Source organism: Ceratotherium simum, chromosome 30, assembly GCF_057802395.1.
Source record: "Ceratotherium simum simum isolate JZ-2026a chromosome 30, ASM5780239v1, whole genome shotgun sequence".
Lineage (NCBI taxonomy): Eukaryota > Metazoa > Chordata > Mammalia > Perissodactyla > Rhinocerotidae > Ceratotherium > Ceratotherium simum.
The window spans coordinates 19641332-19662622 of record NC_141929.1 but is presented as its reverse complement, the minus strand read 5'-3'; the positions used below and the strand labels follow the sequence as shown (position 1 = coordinate 19662622).

The 21291-nt window shown below is 42.6% G+C and overlaps 1 protein-coding gene across 1 annotated transcript in view; it reads right to left on the bottom strand.

Annotated features, from left to right (window-relative positions):
* GFOD2 (Gfo/Idh/MocA-like oxidoreductase domain containing 2) overlaps window positions 1-20126 on the bottom strand; it is a 46529-nt gene extending 26403 nt beyond the window's left edge. Inside the window, exon 1 of the mRNA XM_004431739.3 lies at window positions 19946-20126. The gene's annotated coding sequence lies outside the window, so the exon portion shown is untranslated. The remainder of the gene's footprint in view (window positions 1-19945) is intronic.
* Between the last annotated feature and the right edge of the window lie 1165 nt (window positions 20127-21291).

Below are 21291 nucleotides of genomic sequence, written 5' to 3'. Positions count from 1 at the left end.
ATTCAAGCCAAAACAATAGCATTTTTTTGAGTATACACTATGTGTCAAGTGCTTTACAGGTATCACCTTATTTAACTATCAAAATATCCAGAGGCAGGTACTATTATTATCTTCCTTTACAGATGAGGAAACTGAGGCCTCCATCATTTTCTGGATTAGGTGTTTAAAGTAATTACAATTTCACTTAACTATACTAGCTCTCATTTCTCCTTTTGCCCAATGGGATGAGAGGCTACATAAAATGCACATCTGACATCCAAATACAGTCATGTGTCACTTAACGACAGGGATACATTCTCAGAAATGCATCGTTAGGTGATTTTGTTGTTGTGTAAACATCATAGAGCGTACATACACAAACCTAGATGGTATAGCCTACCATACACCTAGGCTATATGGTACTAATCTTATGGGACCACCATCGTATATGTGGTCCGTTGTTGACTGAAATGCTGTTATGCAGCATATGACTGTAAATGATATTTATATATGACTCTCTCCTGGATCAATCAATTCAGTAAACATAACAAAAAAGATTATACTGTTACTAAACACACACACAGAGTCAGAATAATTTCCTCAAGGCCAGCAACCAGCTGTTTGTAGCTTAGGCACCTGGCATAGAGTTAGCCCTTAATAAATGTCTGTTAGATGATACTGTCCTTTATAAACCCATATTCCTTGCAGTGTTCACAGTTCTCTTTCCAACTGTTTAGAGGCCATTTGTTTGATAAAGTGTACTAGTGTTTTTCTGAGGAATCATCAGCATCAGGCTCAAACACCTACAGCTGGTGTTTCTTTTCCCACCTTTTGAAAACTGGGACAAATGTTATGTATCATCCATCTTCTGCCATCTCCCTCTGCTCCACAATGCCTCAAAGTTTATTGACAGTATATGAGGGTATAGCATGGTCACCTGGTAGTTTTCTCAGACCCCAGGATGTAATTTATAATTTTTATTTATTTACTTTTTCCCCCAAAGCCCCAGTAGATAGTTGTATGTCATAGCTGCACATCCCTCTAGTTGCTGTATGTGGGACGCGGCCTCAGCATGGCTGGAGAAGCGGTGCGTTGGTGCGCGCCCGGGATCCGAACCTGGGCCGCCAGCAGCGGAGCGCGTGCACTTAACCGCTAAGCCACGGGGCCGGCCCTGGCATGTAACTTAAATAGACTGGGGAACAAAACTCATTGAGAACTGGGTATTCTACCATCCCCACACTTGCTCTTTCCAGCTAGGTCTTCAATTAGAGGAGAAATAGAGGAATTGAGTAGTTATGTTTTTCTGTCATGTTATCCTTTATTTATCCTAATGTACCTCTCAGTATAGTCATGTGCCACATAACGATGTTTCAGTCAACAACGGACCACATAAACAACGGTGGTCCCATAAGATTAGTACCATATAGTCTAGGTGCATAGTAGGCTATACCATCTAAGGTTTGTGTAAGTACACTCCGTGATGTTTGCACAGTGACGAAATTACCTAGCGATGCATTTCTCAGAAGGTATCCCTGTCGTTAATCGATGCATGACTGTGTACCTTTAAGAATGCTTTTGACTGACTGCAGGTTTTTTTTTTGTTTTGTTTTGTTTTTGTTTTTTTTTTTTTATTGATGTTTTAATGGTTTCTAACATTGTGATATTTTGGGTTGTACATTTTTGTTTGTCCATCACCACATATATGACTCCCTTCACCCCTTGTGCTCACCCCCACCCCCACCCCCACTGCTCCTGGTAACCACAGTCCAGTTTTCTCTGTCCATGTGTTGGTTTATATTCCACATATGAGTGAGATCATGCAGTGTTTGTCTTTCTCTTTCTGGCTTATTTCACTTAACATAATACGCTCCAGGCCCATCCATGTTGTTGCAAATGGGACGATTTTGTCTTTTTTATGGCTGAGTAGTATTCCATTGTATATATATACCACATTTTCTTAATCCAATCGTCAGTCGAGGGACACTTAGGTTGCTTCCACTTCTTGGCTATGGTGAATAATGCTGCAATGAACATAGGGGTGCATAAGCCTCTTTGGATTGTTGATTTCAGGTGCGTTGGATAGATTCCCAGTAGTGGGATGGCTGGATCATAGGGCATCTCTATTTTTAATTCTTTGAGGAATCTCCATACCGTTTTCCATAGAGGCTGCACCAATTTGCATTCCCACCAGCTGTGTATGAGGGTTCCTGTTTCTCCACATCCTCTCCAACATTTGTTGTTTTTTGTCTTGGTGATTATAGCCATTCTAACAGGCGTGAGGTGATATCTTAGTGTTGTTTTGATTTGCATTTCCCTGATGATTAGTGATGTTGAGCATCTTTTCATGTGCCTATTGGCCATCTGTATATCTTCCTTGGAGAAGTGTCTGTTCATTTCCTCCGCCCATTTTTTGATCGGGTTGTTTGTTTTTTTGTTGTTCAATTGTGTGAGTTCTTTATATATTATGGAGATCAACCCCTTGTCAGATGTATGTTTTGCAAATATTCTCTCCCAGCTGGTTGGTTGTTTGTTCATCTTGATTCTGGTTTCATTTGTCTTATAAAAGCTCTTTAGCCTGATAAAGTCCCACTTGTTTATTTTTTCTTTAGTTTCCCTAGTCTGGGTAGGCATGTCATCCGAAAAGATTCCTTTAAAACCAATGTCAAATAGTGTGTTGCCTATATTTTCTTCTATGAGTTTTATAGTTTCAGGTCTCACCTTCAGGTCTTTGATCCATTTTGAGTTAATTTTTGTGAATGGCGATAGCACATGGTCCACTTTCATTCTTTTGCATGTGGCTGTCCAGTTTTCCCAACACCATTTATTGAAGAGACTTTCCTTTCTCCATTGCATGTTCTTAGCACCTTTGTCGAAAATTAGCTGTCCGTATATGTGTGGTTTTATTTCTGGGCTTTCAATTCTGTTCCATTGATCTGTGTGTCTGTTTTTGTACCAGTACCATGCTGTTTTGATTACTATTGCTTTGTAGTATGTTTTGAAGTTAGGAATTGTGATGCCTCCTGCTTTGTTCTTTTTCTTTAGGATTTCTTTAGCTATTCGGGTCTTTTGTTGCCCCATATAAATTTTAGTATTCTTTTTCTATTTCTGTGAAGAATGTCATTGGGATTCTGATTGGGATTGCATTGAATCTGTAGATTGCTTTAGGTAATATAGACATTTTAACTATGTTTATTCTTCCAATCCACGTGCATGGGATATCTTTCCATTTCTTTATGTCATCGTGGATTTCCCTCAATAATGTCTTGTAGTTCTCATTGTATAGGTCCTTCACCTCCTTGGTAAGATTTATTCCTAGGTATTTTATTCTTTTGGATGCAATTGTAAATGGTATTATCTTTTTGAGCTCTCTTTCTGTTAGTTCATTATTAGCATATAGAAATGCAACTGATTTTTGTAGATTGATTTTGTACCCTGCAACTTTGCTGTAGTTGTTGATTGTTTCTAACAGTTTTCCAACAGATTCTTTAGGGTTTTCTATATATACAATCATGTCATCTGCAAATAGTGAGAGTTTCACTTCTTCGTTACCTATTTGGATTCCTTTTATTCCTTTTTCTTGCCTAATGGCTCTGGCCAAAACCTCCAGTACTATGTTGAACAGGAGTGGTGAGAGTGGGCAGCCCTGTCTCGTTCCTGTTCTCAGAGGAATGGCTTTCAGTCTTTCCCCGTTGAGTATGATGTTAGCTGTGGGTTTGTCATATATGGCCTTTATTATGTTGAGGTACTTTCCTTCTATTCCCATTTTATTGAGAGTTTTTATCATAAACGGATGTTGTATCTTGTCAAATGCCTTCTCTGCGTCTATTGAGACAATCATGTGGTTTTTATTCTTTGTTTTGTTGATGTGATGTATCACGTTGATTGATTTGCGGATGTTGAACCATCCCTGCGTCTCTGGTATAAATCCCACTTGATCATGGTGTATGATCTTTTTAATATATTGTTGTATTCGGTTTGCCAATATTTTGTTGAGGATTTTTGCATCAATGTTCATCAGCGATATTGGCCTGTAATTTTCTTTCTTTGTATTGTCTTTGTCTGGTTTTGGTATCAGGGTGATGTTGGCCTCATAGAATGATTCAGGAAGTATTCCATCTTCCTCTATTTTTTGGAATAGTTTGAGGAGGATGGGTATTAAATCTTCTTTGAATGTTTGGTAAAATTCACTGGAGAAGCCATCTGGTCCTGGACTTTTATTTTTTGGGAGGTTTTTGATTACTATTTCAATCTCTTTACTTGTTATTGGTCTATTCAGATTCTCCATTTCTTCTTGGTTCAATTTTGGGAGGTTGTATAAGTCTAAGAATTTATCCATTTCTTCTAGATTGTCCAATTTGTTGGCATATAATTTCTCATAGTATTCTCTTATAATCCTCTGTATTTCCATGGTATCCGTTGTAATTTCTCCTCTTTCATTTCTAATTTTATTTACTTGAGCCTTTTCTCTTTTTTTCTTAGTAAGCCTGGCTAAGGGTTTGTCGATTTTGTTTATCTTCTCGAAGAACCAACTCTTTGTTTCATTAATCCTTTCTACTGTTTTTTTGGTCTCAATATCATTTATTTCTGCTCTGATTTTTATTATTTCTCTCCTTCTGCTGGCTTTGGGCTTTGTTTGTTCTTCTTTTTCTAGTTCTGTTAGGTGTAATTTAAGGTTGCCTATTAGGGCTTTTTCTTGTTTGTTAAGGTGGGCTTGTATCGCTATGAGTTTCCCTCTCAGGACCTGACTGCAGGTTTTTTCAAGTGTCATTACTTATTCTGGGATTGTGTCTCCCTGATCCTGTTAAAAGCATCCAGCTCTTCAGAGGCCTACAGATGGATGAAGCCTGGGTGGTTCCATCTAAGCTATTTAAAAATGTATCTAGGGCCAGCCCCATGGCTTAGCGGTTATGTGCGCACGCTCTGCTGCTGGCGGCCCGGGTTCGGATCCCGGGCCCGCACCGACGCACCACTTCTCCGGCCATGCTGAGGCCTCGTCCCACATACAGCAACTAGAAGGACATGCAACTATGACATACAACTATCTACTGGGGCTTTGGGGAAGAAAAGGAGGAGGATGGGCAATAGATGTTAGCTCAGAGCCGGTCTTCCTCAGCAAAAAAAAAGAGGAGGATTAGCATGGATGTTAGCTCAGGGCTGATCTTCCTCACAAAAAAAATAAAAAAATAAAAAAAATAAAAATGTATCTATAATAGTTTGCCCTGTAACTATACTTTTTAAAAAAATTACAAATTATGCTTTCTATTTTTCAGTGCCAGCCTTCAAAAAGAACCATTAGGGATTTCTATAGGCAAAGTTACTGCTTTGTAATACTATCTTTACTCTGCAAGCTACACAAATGCAGTCAATTGATTACAGTCAAAGTATTAAATCAATTCAATGGGGAAAGGAAACTCTTAAAGAAATGGTGTTGGAACAATTGGATATCCATATGGCAAAGAAAGAACTTTCACCCCTCTCCTTTCACTGAGCATACAAAAATTAATTTGAGATGGATCAAAGACCTAAATGTAAAAGCCAGAACAACAAAGCTTCTAGAAAAACATATCAGAGAATATTTTCAAGACCATAGGGTAGGTAAAGATTTCCTGGACAGGATACAAAAAGCACTAACCCATTGATAAACTGGATTTCAAAATTTAAAAGAATTTCTGGTCATTAAAAGACACCATTAAAAAAACGGATAAGCCACAGACTAGGAAACAATATTCACCAAACATGTATGTAACAAAGGACTCGTGTGCAGAAGAACTCCTATAAATCAACAATTAAAAAGTGGACAACCCTAAATGAAATAAGCCAGAAAGAGAAAGACAAACACCATATGATCTCACTCATATGTGGAATATAAACCAACACATGGACAGAGAAAACTGTTGTGGTTACCAGGGGCAATGGGGGTGACGAGTGGGCACAAGGGGTGAAGGGAGACATGCATATGGTGATTGACAAACAAAAATGTACAACCAAAATTTCACAGTTATAAAACTATTAAGACATCAATAAAAAAAAAGTGAACAACCTGATTTTTAGAAGTATCAAAAGACTTAAACAGGGGGCTGGCCCGGTGGCATAGCGATTAAGTGTGTGCACTCCGCTTCGGCAGCCCAGGGTTCAAGGGTTTGGATCCTGGACGCGCACCGATGCACCGCTTCTGGGGCCATGCGGTGGTGGCGTCCCATATAAAGTAGAAGAGGATGGGCACGGATGTTAGCCCAGGGCCGATCTTCCTCAGCAAAAAGAGGAGGATTGGCATCAGATGTTAGCTCAGGGCTAATCTTCCTCACATACACAAAAAAAGACAGTCACTTCACCCCAAAGATATAGGAATGGCCAATAAGCATATGAAAAGGTGCTCCATATCATTAGTCATCAGGGACATGCAAATTAAAACCACATTGAGATACCCACTAGAATGGCAAAAATAAGAAAAAAGACTGACGATCCAAAGTTTGGAGAGGATACAGAGCAAATGGAACTCTCATACATTGTTGGTGGGAGTGTAAAACAGTACAATCACTTTGGAAAACTGACAGTTTCTTATAAAGTTAAACCTGTATCAACCCAATGACACAGCAACTCCATTTGTAGATATTTACCCAAGAAAGTGAAAACATATGTCCACAAAAAAACTTACATAAGATGTTCATAGCAGCCTTATTCATCATAGCCCCAAATAAGAAGCAAACCCAAATGTTCATCAATAGGAGAATGGAAAAACAAATTATGGCATAGTCATACAATGGAATACAGTAAAGCAGTAAAAATGACACGCAACGTCATGTATGAATCCTAAAAACATTATGTTGAGTGAAAGATGCCAGGCACACACATCAGAAAAACTCCATACTGTAGGATTCCATTTATTTGAAGTATAGGAACAGGCAAATCTTATTTATAGTGACTGTAGTCAGAAGTTGTGAGTTGGGGGTGGGGGGGGCAGGGGCGGGGACTGACTGGAAAGGGGCATAAGGAAACATTCTAGAGTGACAGAAATGTTCTATATTTTGTGTTACATTGTGTTTACATGGTAATACAACTGTCACAACTCATCAAATTGAATACTTAAGATCTGTGCATTAATTGTATGTAAATTGTACCTCAATTTTTTTTTTTTGTGAGGAAGATCAGCCCTGAGCTAACATCCATGCTAATCCTCCTCTTTTTGCTGAGGAAGACCAGCTCTGAGCTAACATCTATTGTCACTCCTCCTCCTTTTTTTTTTTTTTCCCCAAAGCCCCGGTAGATAGTTGTATGCCATAGTTGCACATCCTTCTAGTTGCTGTATGTGGGACACGGCCTCAGCATGGCCGGAGAAGCGGTGCATCGGTGTGCGCCCGGGATCCGAACCCGGGCTGCCAGTAGCGGAGTGCACGCACTTAACCTCTAAGCCACGGGGCCGGCCCCTGTACCTCAATTTTTAATCACCATAAGTTGTTGTGTCTAAGGGCACAGAGCAACCTGTTTGCACCATGCAGATTCAGGTCTATAATCAAACTAAACGGATGTGTGTGAATTAAAGTCTCTTTCCTTTAAAACAAAACAAAAACCATGTAAGCTTACTTTTGGGGATATCACCAGTATAGAGACAATGGCTGGAGCCAAGAGAATAAGTTTTCTGAGGAATCAACATTAAGCTAAGGCTCAATGATTCAATCAGTCTCGGCATTTGCTGAGCGTATCTGAAGATGGCACTTTTCCCTAACCAACGTACAACTGGGTGAGCTGCTAAGCCACTGGTGTTAGGCAAGTCCTCACCACTCGTGAACAACTCATACTAAGGAAAGGAGGGTTCAAAAAGGAGTTCTTCTCCTGCATCGTTTTAGACAAGCAAAGTTAACAATGGCTATAAGTGACAAATGATGTGTAACAGTTTGTGGTTGTAATTGTACAGGTTGGGGAATAAGGCTTGGCACACCGCAAGGGTGGGAAGCCGTCACTCAGTGCCCACCCTCCACTGCACCCCAGAACCAGCCCCACACTTGGAGTTCCCCAGCAGGAACAGCCTTGCAGAGCTGTGCATCCTTAAGGCAGCCCTCCCTCCTCTGAGGCGCCTCCACAGACTGCCACAGACCTCTGACCTCAGACATTCCAAAGGGCTAGTGTCAAGGGGCTTGTTTGGGAATTAGATTTTTCTGCAGATGAATTTTTTCAGTAATTATATCTTAATATAAAATATGCTAAAAGAAAGCAGTGTGGCCAGGACTCTAGTTATTAAGTGAGATGGGACCTCAGCCGAATTTTAAAATAGATGTGACATGGGCCGGCCCCGTGGCTTGGTGGTTAAGTGAGCGCGCTCCACTGCTGGCGACCCGGGTTCGGATCCCGGGCTCGCACCGACGCGCTGCTTCTCTGGCCATGCTGAGGCCGCGTCCCACATACAGCAACTAGAAGGATGTGCAGCTATGACACACAGCTATCTACTGGGGCTTTGGGGGAAAAAATAAATAAATAAAATCTTTAAAATAGATGTGACATTAGCTGAGCTAATCACAGTCTGTGTTTTAGGTGTTCATGTATAAAATGACACCTGCAACTTATGCAAATTAATTCATTAATAAATACTTATTAAGTACCTACTTATGGGCCAGGCCTAGTCCAAGCACAGGATACAATGGTGAGCAAAACAGATAGTTTCTGCCTGCATGGAGTTTACAGTCTAGCAGGGGAGATAAGACAATCAAATTATCAGGATTTGAATTAACCTTATTTAAATAGGTATTAAATGACATATCTGTAACATACTTTGAGTGCACTACTCACACTCCAGGATTGAATTATGATTAAAAAACACTGACATATTGGTCGTTCAGTAAAGAAAAGAGCACAGCAGTCCAATGGCATTAAAAAGCCAGTTTGTGACTGGCAAGCACTCCCCTCCCCCAGAGCAGTGTTCAAATCTCTATCTATTGGCATTTCTTCAGTATAAAATGGGTCTAAAGGAAGTAGGAGGAAAGAGAAAAATATTCAGAACATCAAACCGCAATTATTCGACTACCTTATGATGCTCTGTATTCAAGGCATCGTGGCTGACAACCCTAGATAATTGGTCGTAAATACTTCAGCTACCTGTCAAATACAATTATTTGACAAGCCTCGTCTACCTGATACCTGTCAAATACAATTCAAATGTTGCAAAATCCAATGGTCAATTCTTATCCTCATCCCACTTTGATGCTGATAGCAGCAGCATCTGATATAGAAGGTTCTACTCACTTTAAAACACTCTTCTTTACTTGGTTTCCAGAACACAAATTTCTCCTGGTTTCCTCCTACCTCTCTGGCCACTTCTTTTCAGTCCCCTCTGCTAGTTTCTCCTGATGATAACTGTGGTAACCATGGCCCAGTACATGATGATCCTATTCAGTCTCATGGCTTTAAATACTATCTATACTCTGATGACTCCCAGAGTTACCAGCCAGGCTGTCTTCCTTGAGCTCCAGGCTAAACAACTAGCTATTTGACATCTCTACGTGGGTGTTTAATAGGCATTCCAAACCTAAAATGTCCATGACTAAACTCCTGATATTTCCCCCCACCAAACTCACTCTTCCCACAATGGCCTCATCTCAGAAACTGGTAACACCAATCTTCCAGCTGCTCAAGTCAAAACCTTGGAGTAATCCTTGATTCTTGTTTTTCCCTCACACTTCACATCTGATCGGTTAATAAGTCTTGCTGGCTCTCTACCTTTAAAATATATCCTGAATCCAACCACTTCCCATTACTCCTATTGCTGCCACCTTAGTTCAAGTCACCATCATATCTCTCTCCTACATCACTGCAATAGCTTAACTGGTTTCCCAGATTCTACCCTGTCCCTCTCCCCCATGCTGCACCTCCAATCTATTCTCAACATAGCACTGAGAGTGACAATTAAAATGTAAGTCAGAGCAAGTCACTCCTCTGCCCAAACCCCCCACGGGCTTCCCAACTCTCTTGGAGCAAAAGCCAAAGTTCTTCCACTGACTCAGGAAGCTCTAGGTGGTCTGTCTGCATCCCCTCCCTTCTTTCATCTTTCTGACCTTATGTCCTACTTCTTTTTCCCTTGCTCACTCTGCTCCAGCCACAGTGGTTCACTGCTGTATATATCTCAGACATGCCAGGTATGCTCCCGTTTCCAGGCCTTTGCACTTGCAGTTCCCTCTTCTGCTCAGATATCCACTTGGCTTACTCTCTCTCTTACTTCCTTCAGGTCTCTACTCAAATGTTATCTTATCAGAAACAAGTGTATGTCCTCCCCCTACCATCCTTGCTAGAATATATGCTCCTTGAGGACAGGGAATTTTTTGTCTGTTTTATTCACTGCTGTATCCCCAGTGCCTAGAACAAGGCCTGATATAAGTGGATGCTCAATAAATATTGCTGAAAAAATGAAAGATTTCAGACCTTGTCCCTGCCAAGTTAATCAATAAAGCAAGATGTATATATTGAACTCATAAAAACTGTATATACTGTAATTCAGTAGGGTCTTGGGATATGTTCACAAATGTAATAAAGAGATTACTCATGTTGCTAATCTAAGTAGTTTGGAGCAGAATCTGGTTTAATGGTTCAGGAAAGAAAACAAGCATTACCTGATAACAGAATAGCTCTGCCTGCCATTTGGGATTAGGAAAATGAGCTGCTGCTCTCAGTCTTAAACTACAATTTGACCTGCCAAGAGGGTGCCCTCACCCAGAACTATCTCTTCAACTACCATCCCTCCTCCACATGACGTGATTCATGCTTATCAGTTAGCTCAGCCCCCTTCCAGCAAAGTTTCCTCCCTCTTAACAGAGAAGCATACTGCATGTCAAGCCTTAGAGGACTACAATGACCCAGCACTTAGGGCCTATGTTCAAATGCCAAGAGACAATCGTAAAGGGAAGGCAAGTGATAGTGGACTCAAGCAGGTGATAGTGATTCAAACCTAACCAGTTCATAAGGAACCACTCTGGCTGCAGTGAAGCCTTCCTGCCCCCACAGCCAGTCCATCACCTCATCTCATCAACTGGAGCCTAATGCCCCTAAAATTCAACCACTGCTCTCTGGTTCCCTGAACAGACACCCAACAGTTCTCCTAGTCCTGACCATTTCCTTCCCAGCCTTTAAGTGTCCCTAGGATAAAGCCCAAATTCCTTGATGGGGCTCACAAAGCATCTCCCCAGCGTAAGCTGGACACTTCCCCACCTCTCCACTTTACCCTTACACTGCACTCAACATGTTAGCAGCTACCATATCTAACTCCTTCAGCCCTGCTCTGAGGTTTTGGTCCAAGCTGTTTGCCCTGCCTGGAACAATCTTTTCTTATTTCCTCAGGCTAACTCCTTCTCAGGAGATTTGTCAGGTCTCCACTTAAACGCCACTTCTTCAGGGAGGCCGTGCCTAGGCTGGGTTAAGCAATTCTGCTCATAGTTCCCAAGGAGCCTGGGCTTTGGCTTTCACAGCGCCCATCACACTTCACTGGGATCACCTATTTAGTGTCTGTCATGGTGGCAGGACCTTGCCTATCTCACACGCTTCTGTCACCGGGACAGAGCACAGCGTCTGACACCAAGGAGGTGCTGCGTGATGACTGAGGAATGAACGTACGAATGCATAAGTGCAGGAATGAATGAATCAAGAAGTCAGGTTAACAACACACGGACAGATAGAACTGTTTGGTGGTTACCAAGGGCTAGGGGGGTGGGAGGTGGGCACAAGGGGTGGAGGGATACACTTATAAGGTGACTGATAAATAATAATGTACAACAAAAATTTCACAATTAAAAAAAAAAAAAAAGAAGTCAGGTTAAAGCCAGTGTGGATGCTGCACTGACTAGAAGGTAACAGCCTTTCCTGCCTAATTCCTTCTTTCTGACTTTAAATAAATGATATTTTAATATCTTAAGAGTTTAAGCTACTTTGAATGATGTCCTGGAACTGATACCGTGGAACCGTGACTTAACATCCAGTTGCAAAGGGCCTGTAACATGAGAACCTCATTCTTGACCATGGTAAAGGAGATAAAAATGCAAAGGCCAATTTTAAGTTTAATCTTTGTTTTGCAAAAACCAGGACCTGTTGAGAAAATAAGAGGAATGTCTTCATGGGGCCTTCAACATCAGTCATGTACCAAGAATTAATTAGGAAGGTGTGACTAATTGTCCCCCAGCCTTCCTTTAGGCCTCCGCTGACATCTGGAAGTGAGTCAGTGTGGCAGATAGGCTGTCAGTGCCTGGTTGGAAGAGCTGGACCCAAAGAGGAAAGACAACACCTCATCATCAGAGCCCAAGCAGGGGCCAGGGGCAAGTATGCAGTGTGAGTTCTAAACTGCATGTTCATAGCAGAGGGACTGCCTACAGTACAGTTACAGCTCCGCACTGACCAGCTTGTACTTAAGAGCCTGAAATGGTAACATGATTCCTTTCAGCAGGACCACTTTCAGATAGATGTGAAAGCGTTTCTTTACCTGCACTTATGTTCCCATTGAAAAATAAAAGCCAAACTCAATACCTCAAACAGGTATTGAGTTTTACAAATTAGTTATGATAAATGTTTCGGTCCCTAGGTTTCAAAGATCCAGAGGCTCGATGGAGAAGGTTTAGTTTTCCCATGATTTGTTCGTTTATTTGACCAGTGCCTACACTGACTCAATGACATGGTCACAGATTCCTGCCTCCTCATTGAGAGCAAAAACACAAACAGGACAAAGGAGAGAAATGCTATTCCTCCAGCTCCACAAGCTGACATGGCTGTAAACTGTTAAGCAGCTAACATGGAACGAGAGAACATACCTAGCCCTGACCAAAGACACCAGTTCCCCGGCCTCCCACCCCCCTCCACACAGTGTCCTAGGAGGGACACTAATGAAGGGGCTAATGACCTGTCCAATGAGGTGTAACTACCCAATGTACAAAAGGCTGAACTAAATTGGGTCATAAAGGGGAAGTAAATTTAACACCCAAAGAAGTAGCTGGATCACTATTAGGTCTAAAAGTTAGCCTCAGCTGATGATTACAGTAGGAAAAAGTACTTATCTATGAGCTACACTAATTCTTTATTGTTTTTGAAAATCTAGCAACAAGAAGATTATTTTTTTTCTATGACTGCTTTAACAGTGAGTTCCTGATTGACATCAACCTGAAAATTTCATCTCAGCCCTTCTCTCTCCTGGAGCAATTTTATCTAATCCTTCAATTTCACTATGACTTTCATGGAAACCCTAACTTCTGATTTCCAGCCTCGACAATTTGTTCCGGCTCTGGCTCTATACTTCTAAGTGTCTACTAGAAATCTCTACCCGACTGACCTACCAGTTACTCCCAACCCAAATTCATCTTTCCCTCTCAAACATGAACCTCTTCCTGTGCTCCCTTACTCCCTTTAATGGCACTACATCCAGTCATCAGAATACTTTCCTCATTTATTCCCCAATATTTGTAAGCAGCACAATGAGTCAGGCATTATGCCAGGAGTTGGGACACACAGCAGTGATCTAGACAGGCCAGGTCCCTGGAGCCTAGTTTCCATTTCTTGCTACACCCATAGCTGAATACCAAGGACTGATATGACAAAGGAACATAATGAGTGTTCAAAGATCTTTCCCTGTGGCAGGCACATGAACAAAGACTCTGCCTTTGCCTTTAAATCACGGAGGAAAAGCATATTTGGCCATGATGCACGAGAAGTAGCCAACCCCAGAGAGAGGTGTATTATATAACTTGGTTTTACCTGTGGTCCCAAGAAGAGGGTGAGTTTTTAATTATAATGATATACATTTTTAAATGTGTAAACCTAATTTACTCAAGTTTACACAATTTCTTAGTGTTTTCCACCTTCAAAATGGATACAAGTACTCTGCTCCTGGGAAAACTGGTATTTCTATGGCAGCAAGAAACATTCTAGAGAGTCACCCATTTGCCTTCCTTCTGGATTTCAATGTTGGCCTCTGGTCACCAGGAAGATTAAGTAGTTCTTTAGTGACTGGAAGTGCCCAGTGCCTTTCACAAGTATCTCCTACTTGTACGCAGAAAACTGCTTATCAACTAGGCCATGACCACACTCAGCTGTGATTTAACAATCTTTTAGCTGTTAAATGTGAGGTGAAAAATAATCTAATTTCAGGACAGTCTTTGCCACACCATCCCCTTGCTTCTTTTTCCTTTTTTTTTGGTTAATGTGTAATGAAGGAGGCTGGTTATAAAATACAGGATATATATAGGATATGCTTTCCTGAAAATAGCCATTTATTTTAGTATTTTAGAATTTTTTGATTACTGTTTAAACGATGCACAATGTCTTGTCTCACTGTTGAGACGTTAAGCTGTTTCAGAACCAAGACTGAATTTTATATGGTATTAAGAAGATAACAGGTTCCTGAAATGTCACACTGCAAGGTATTTTGGTAACATTCCTATAATACTTTGGAAATTACTTCAAGGCATTTAAATGTTCTCTGAACAACAATCTTAGTACATCAGGGATATTAAGCATTGAAGGAAGGAGAAACAAAGATAATAATTTTAAAAGAATAACCACCATGACCAGGAGCTAGCCCAGGGCTGGGGGAACCAAAAACAGCCATTTAAGCACAATGACTTAATTTTGAAAATAACATCAGATAAGGAATACTATGTTCAATCATTTCCCCCATTGCTCCAAAATACAAGCTCTGTCTTCTCAGCCCCTGGCACAGGAATATCAATGCAAAAGGCTGAAAAGTAACGGGAAGTATGGCTGATCTCTCTACAATCCCCATCTCCCTGACAATCACAGGACGCCTGGCATGACAAACATACCATCTCACATGCTCCCAGAGCCACCCCCAGAGAGGCCCCTCAGAGATGATAACCATTTCCTAGCAGGAACCACTATCAGGCTGCAGAAACCATTAACCACATGGAACAGCCTGTAATATGCTTTAGGGCGCTGTGCTACAAAACCATCCATCAACAAGCACCAAAGAGACCCTAAGGGTCAAGACTATCAGTCAACAAGCACCAAACAAATAGCAGCCTTAGAAAGCAGCATAAGATCAGTACAGTCACCCCTCAATTATACACATGTAAATTCATTATCTATGTAACTACATTACTCTTTGGTTCACTGACACCTGAGATATGAAACATCAGTGTTGCCCAGACCCTGCCACCCTTCTCCCTCCAGCACTTTTTTTTTTTTGTGAGGAAGATCAGCCCTGAGCTAACATCTGATGCCAATCCTCCTCTTTTTTCTGAGGAAGACTGGCCCTGAGCTAACATCTGTGCTCATCTTCCTCTACTTTGTATGGGACACCGCCACAGCATGGCTCCACAAGCAGTGTGTGGGTGCGTGCCCCGAATCCAAACCGGCGAACCCCGGGCCACCGCAGCAGAGCGTGTGCACTTGACCGCTTGCGCCACTGGGCCGGCCCCCTCCCTCCAGCACTTTTAATACAGTCAGAACGAGACGGGGCGAAGCCCCACAGAGAGAAAACAAGGTCAGTATCATCCTCTACACCAGCAAGAAACTTTTAGGGGGGTTTGTTTTTTTAAATATATACTCACTATAGAAAATTACTGTGTTCTTATATCCTTTTTTTACGAAGTTTTTACATTAGTTCAATGTACTTGTGATCAAACTGTATTCACAACTTCATATCCTGATATTTTTCATATACTATTTTGACATAAGCATTTTTTTTTTGAGGAAGACTGGCCTGAGCTAACATCTGTTGCCCATCTTCCTCCTTTTTTCTTTTTTTCTCTCCAAAGCCCTAGCAGATAGTTGCATATCATAGTTGTACATCCTTCTAGTTGCTCTATGTGGGATGCCACCTCAGCATGGCTTGATGAGCGGAGCGTCGGGCCATGCCCAGGATTCGAACTGGTGAACCCCAGGTCGCTGAAGCAGAGCGTGTGAACTCAACCGCTATGCCACTGGGCCAGCCCTGACACAAGCAATTTTCATGTTATCACAGACAGTTTTTAAGGGTTACATATTTCTTTTTTTTTTTTTTTAAAGATTTTATTTATTTTATTTTTTGCCCCCAAAGCCCCAGTAGATAGTTGTATGTCATAGCTGCACACCCTTCTAGTTGCTGTATGTGGGACTCGGCCCCAGGATGGACAGAGAAGTGGTGCCTCAACGCGCACCCGGGATCCGAACCCAGGCCACCAGCATCGCAGCATGTGCACTTAACCACCAAGCCACAGGGCCGGCCCATGGGTTACATATTTCACTGACTACATGAACCAGCTTTTCATTTCTCTAGTGTTAGACATTTTCAATTTGTTTTGTTATAAATTACACAGGTTAAGAAATTATGGTCCAGAAGTTACATGATTTGCCTAACGTTATTATTCTAAGCAAAATACAATTGTGAAAGTAAATAATAACAATTTTGAGGTTGTAAAGCGATATGGTAAATCTCAAAGCCAAGTAGTAGTGTTTCTGGTTCTATTTGGGGGTTATCTATTCTCATGAGAAATTGACAGCTGACAGTTTGAGAGCAGCAGTTATCCCAGGCCAGAAAGGAAGTCCGCCCTCAGTACTCAGTTCCCACTCCTCACAGCCTTCATTCCTAATCCTTCATGGTAGAGGACCAACAGAAACCCTCACAGAAGAAATTTGTGGGAATTTCTGAGAGGTGGCGAGGAGAGTGAGCTATCCCTCCAGCAATTCCCGGCTATCCTGGGTCCCAAAGAGTATGGCATTTTGTCATTGGCTACCTTGAGAACTGCTAGGACAAAAGCACTACTTGCAACTCCCCTTCTAAGAGCAGACACTAAAGAACAAGTGCTCAGGGCCGACCCCGTGGCTTAGCGGTTAAGTGCGCATGCTCCACTGCTGGCGGCCTGGGTTTGGATCCCGGGCGCGCACCGACGCACCGCTTCTCCGGCCACGCTGAGGCCGCGTCCCACATACAGCAACTAGAAGGACGTGCAGCTATGACATACAACTATCTACTAGGGCTTTGGGGGAAAAAATAAATTAATTAAAAAAAAATTATAAAAAAAAAGAACAAGTGCTTAAAGATAGGGCTTGAGTGTATCTGAGTAATGCAGGAATATTCATCTCTTCCTTCTTAATGTTTAATCTCTATTTTCTAAGTGTTCATTCCTATCACCAGGAGACAGAAATATTTACTCCATTTCTCATTTCCTTTGTCTCGGTTTAAAGAGCTGGTGCGTTACTGAGCTCATTTCTGACCTAATGGCTAATTCATAAGTGAGTGTTAAAGGGAAGTCTTACTGCTTTCATGTTTTTCTCAGTATCTCTTAACAGTCTGACTTTCATAAACCCAAGCTTATTTCAAGTTATCTTTCATTCGCCACTTTTTAAAACAGCTGACACCTAAATTTTTAGACCCTCGAGGTTTACTAATACAAAGCTACTACTTTTGTATGTTAAGAAAAGTAATGTCCCATTACTATACTGTATATGAATTCTCAAAAACAGAAAAATCTCTAATTTTTTCCTAGATGCTGTCCAATTCCAACAGTGGATTTATCTTAGAATTGGACCTCCACTATAAATATGCATGAGTGACTTGTCAGGCATCAGAAAGGCTCTTCTCCCACTTCTAAGTTAGTGGTCTCTATTTGAATCCTGTGCTTTCTGAATACTGATACATGTATGACAACTTCTTACATCACATGGCAGTGCATCACCATTTCATTTCTCCTCTTACCATACAACTGGAAAATCAGTTCAGTGAAAGTAGATCCTGTTAGCATTACTGGTTTATCTGCTACGTTAGCCTGTTAAATACTGTTGATTACTTTATTACAGGCCAGATTTGATAACTGCCCTCAGCTGCCCCAGAAAATGGCGTGGATGTTAAGTAATTATTTGTCAAAGGTTTCATTGCTATAGCAACGCAGAAACACTTTGAGGATTTCTAAATCCACCTTTCTCTTCTGAAGACAAGTGTCTTTCTGATTAGAGGAGCTCAAAAAATGCACACAAATCCATGGGGCACACTCATCACATTTAAGCAGTATCTTCTCCAACTGCTTATTCAAGGAAGTATTTGCACTTACATTCAAAGCACCCTCGCACACCCCATCCAGCTCCAAAGAGGGTAACTGCTCCCTTCCATCTTACCTTGATTTTGGCCTGTCTGCCTTCTCCCTGGGCCAACACTTAAGTAATGAGGGTTCCTACACAGAATACAATGATCATAAAGCTTTTCTGACAGGATTTAGTTAACAGTGCCAATTTTCCCCACAGATTACATACACTTCTGATAATACCCCATTATATCTCTCAAGGTATTTATACAAAATATTTCCAAAGATGCAAGAAAAGTCAATAATATGCACAGCCACAATTTCCATAGTTATGGTCTGGCATTGATTTATGAACCTAAGACAACGCCCTCTTCCTTAACTAATGTGACCTATTAACATTATCATACTTTCAATGTATCTTATCACTGAGGAAAAAAAACCCGCTGCAAAGTCAAATATACATTGAAAATTAGTTTTATCAAGCTAGCAACAAGTTGACTTTGATGATTAGAATCAATGACCATCTTTTAAAAGTCACACACTTCTTTTTCCATATTACAAATCTTTGTCCTTTTTGGTGGGAGGAGCTTTTTTCCTCATTGGTAATCTTACTACTAGTGGGTTCTAGTATTACTATAGAAATCATATATTCGAATTTTCCTAGCAAGTAAAAATAATAGCTAATCAGATTCAGACCAATCATTCCATAGGAAAAGTAGGACAACCAGGTGGTAGGAGAAAGCCTTTCACAACAGAATCTTTATCTGTAAAATGGGAAGTCCATCAACATAACTGCTGGAAATTTTGACCTCCTGGTTCAGACAGATTCTCTCAACTCCTAGTCCAAAAGTAATAAATTTTTCACATTTTCTATAAAATGGATAGCTTTAAAACTCTTTTGTTCCCTGGTGTAGCTTTTCAGAAGGAAATAGGTTTCCTTATCAAGAATGAATCTAGTTTCCCCCGCTCTGAAAGACAATCATCTCCATATCACAATAACACATTAAATGTCTTCTCTAATTTAAACAGTTTTTCCCTTCAACTGAAGGGTCATACACTAAGGGGTCTTCCTTCTGAGACCTTTGTGCCCCACAGCTTACAAAGGTCCTCTGGGCGGTGCCTGTTCCCGGTTCTGGATACTCAAAGGGGACCCACTTTCTTCCTAATGTGTCTTGCTCTCAGCAGGACACTGTGAGAACGAACATAAATAAAGTAGTTTATAACCTTCCTTAGTGTCTATCCGACGCAGCTTTAAACTTTTCTATTCCTGTCCCGTTCTTTAGATTCTGCTGTAGTTTGGGAGGTAAACTCTTCACACAACCATTCACAAGTCCTGATCTCTCTGCCCCCTCTTCCTTCCTCACCATTCATGTGATAATGCCTTGATGGGAATACCGTGCTTCACCTTTTGTCTCCCCGAGTCCACCTTCCCTTACTGAGCTTCAAAGGTAGCCCAGGGCCATCGAGATGTGGCCAGTGGGCACTCGGGGACTGGCAGAGCCACCCGCACCTTCTGGAGCGTCCCTTCTCCCACCTGCCACCTGAACATTCTTTCCTTTAATAAAGATTTACCACCCCCTCAAGTCCCATCTCGCTCTGAAAGACGACGGACCAGCTACCCCACGAGCCCTTTGTCCGAGGCTTCCACACCTCACAAAGCCTCGGTCCTCACACAGGTAGGGGGTCTGCTCAGCACACAGGGCGGGGGAGCCTGGGTTTCTGAGTACAGTAAAGGGATGGGTTATGGCCGAGATCCTACCAGGAGCCAAAATTCTACAATCCTAGGACCCAACTCGCAGGTCCTATTTCTGAGGTGGGGAGGGCGAACTCCGCGCGGGTGCTGGCAGTTAGAACGGCCCCCTCCAGCCGGGGCTCTGCGTATCTCCGCCTCCGACCTCGGGCGGCGGGCCGCGGAGGAGGCCCGGCCCACCCAGCTGGCAGCCGCGCCATGCCCCTCTTCATCCTCACCCGCGCGGCGGACCGCCCCTCACCTGGCACGCTGGCATCGCCCGCCCCGCTCCGCACCGGAGACCATGGGTCCGGACCAGTCTTGGCGGCCACCAGCCCTCCGTGAGGGAGGCTCGTGGGGACGCACAAGCCCAGGAGTCTAGCTCGCCAACACCGGGAACGCGCCGCCAAGTTTCTAAGGAACCGGGGGCTCTGAACAGGGAGGGGCAAGGAGGGGGCGTGGGCGGGGGGGGGGGCGCGGAGATATCTGCGCATGCTCCCTGACGGAAGTAGACTCGCGTGGGGAGGGGCCGTGACCGGGAGCTGCGCATGCTCGCTCTTTAGGGGCGGAGGTTAAGTAGCCTGGCTGGAGGCCCTGGTCATTCATTTCCGGCGGTGTAGGCGGCGGAGCGAGCAGTCTTCTAGTCTCGGCTTCTTTCCGGTCCGCCGCCCGGCATCAAGAGCGAGAGGGTTCTGGGAACTGTGGTGGGCCTTGGTTGTCCTGTAATGAGGGACGATCTGCTGTTGGATATCGACCTAGCCTTGCAGAATGCCTGTTCATCTCGAGCTCGCCCGACTTCCCGGCTTCCTGACTCCTAATGACTCTCCCTTTTCTGTTCTTTCAGGTGCCTGTCTGGTTTCCTCTTCCGCTGGGTCTTCTTTGGTTGTTCCTTAGGTATCAGTGCTCTTCAGGACTGTGACCTCAGTCCCCCTGATCTCTTTACTGGAGCTTGTGTACCCCCAAGTAAATACCATTTTGTAACAAGATTACCCTTATGGTTCACCAGACTGTCCGCTAGAGTAGTGAAGCCTGTAAGCCTTAGTGTAAAATAGGCTATGTTTGAAATGTGGGATTAGGGTTTATTTTTGCATAAGGAGCCCCCACCCCTGCTTGTCTGAATGTTCTGGTGAGAGTCTGGACCCCTGCTCAGCTGGCATTAGGAGGGCGGCCTGGCCATCTTTCCGGAGCAGCCTTTGATGATAGAACATGTTAGTTGAGCTGAGGCAGTTGTTCCCGCTGAGACCTGCTGACCAGCAGGGCTATCCTTGCTTTGGCAGGAGGAGACAGGACTTCCCACCACTGCTACTTTGAGCATGGAAGCTCAGAGTGATGAGTGATGAGAAATCGTATTCTCTAACCCCTGTCTTCTGTGGGGCTTTATCACTCTTATTCTTTTCCCCCCTGGATTCTAAACAGCCAGGCAGAAAGGAGGCAGAATCAAAGTGTCTTTATGTTTGATCTTAGTCATTGTTCAAAGTTTCACTCTAGAACAGGATTTCTCAACAGCAGCATTGCTGTCATTTTGGGCCTGATAATTCTTTGTTGTGGGGGGTTGTCTGTGCATTGTAGGATGTTTAGCAGTATCCCTGGGCTCTACCCACTAGATGC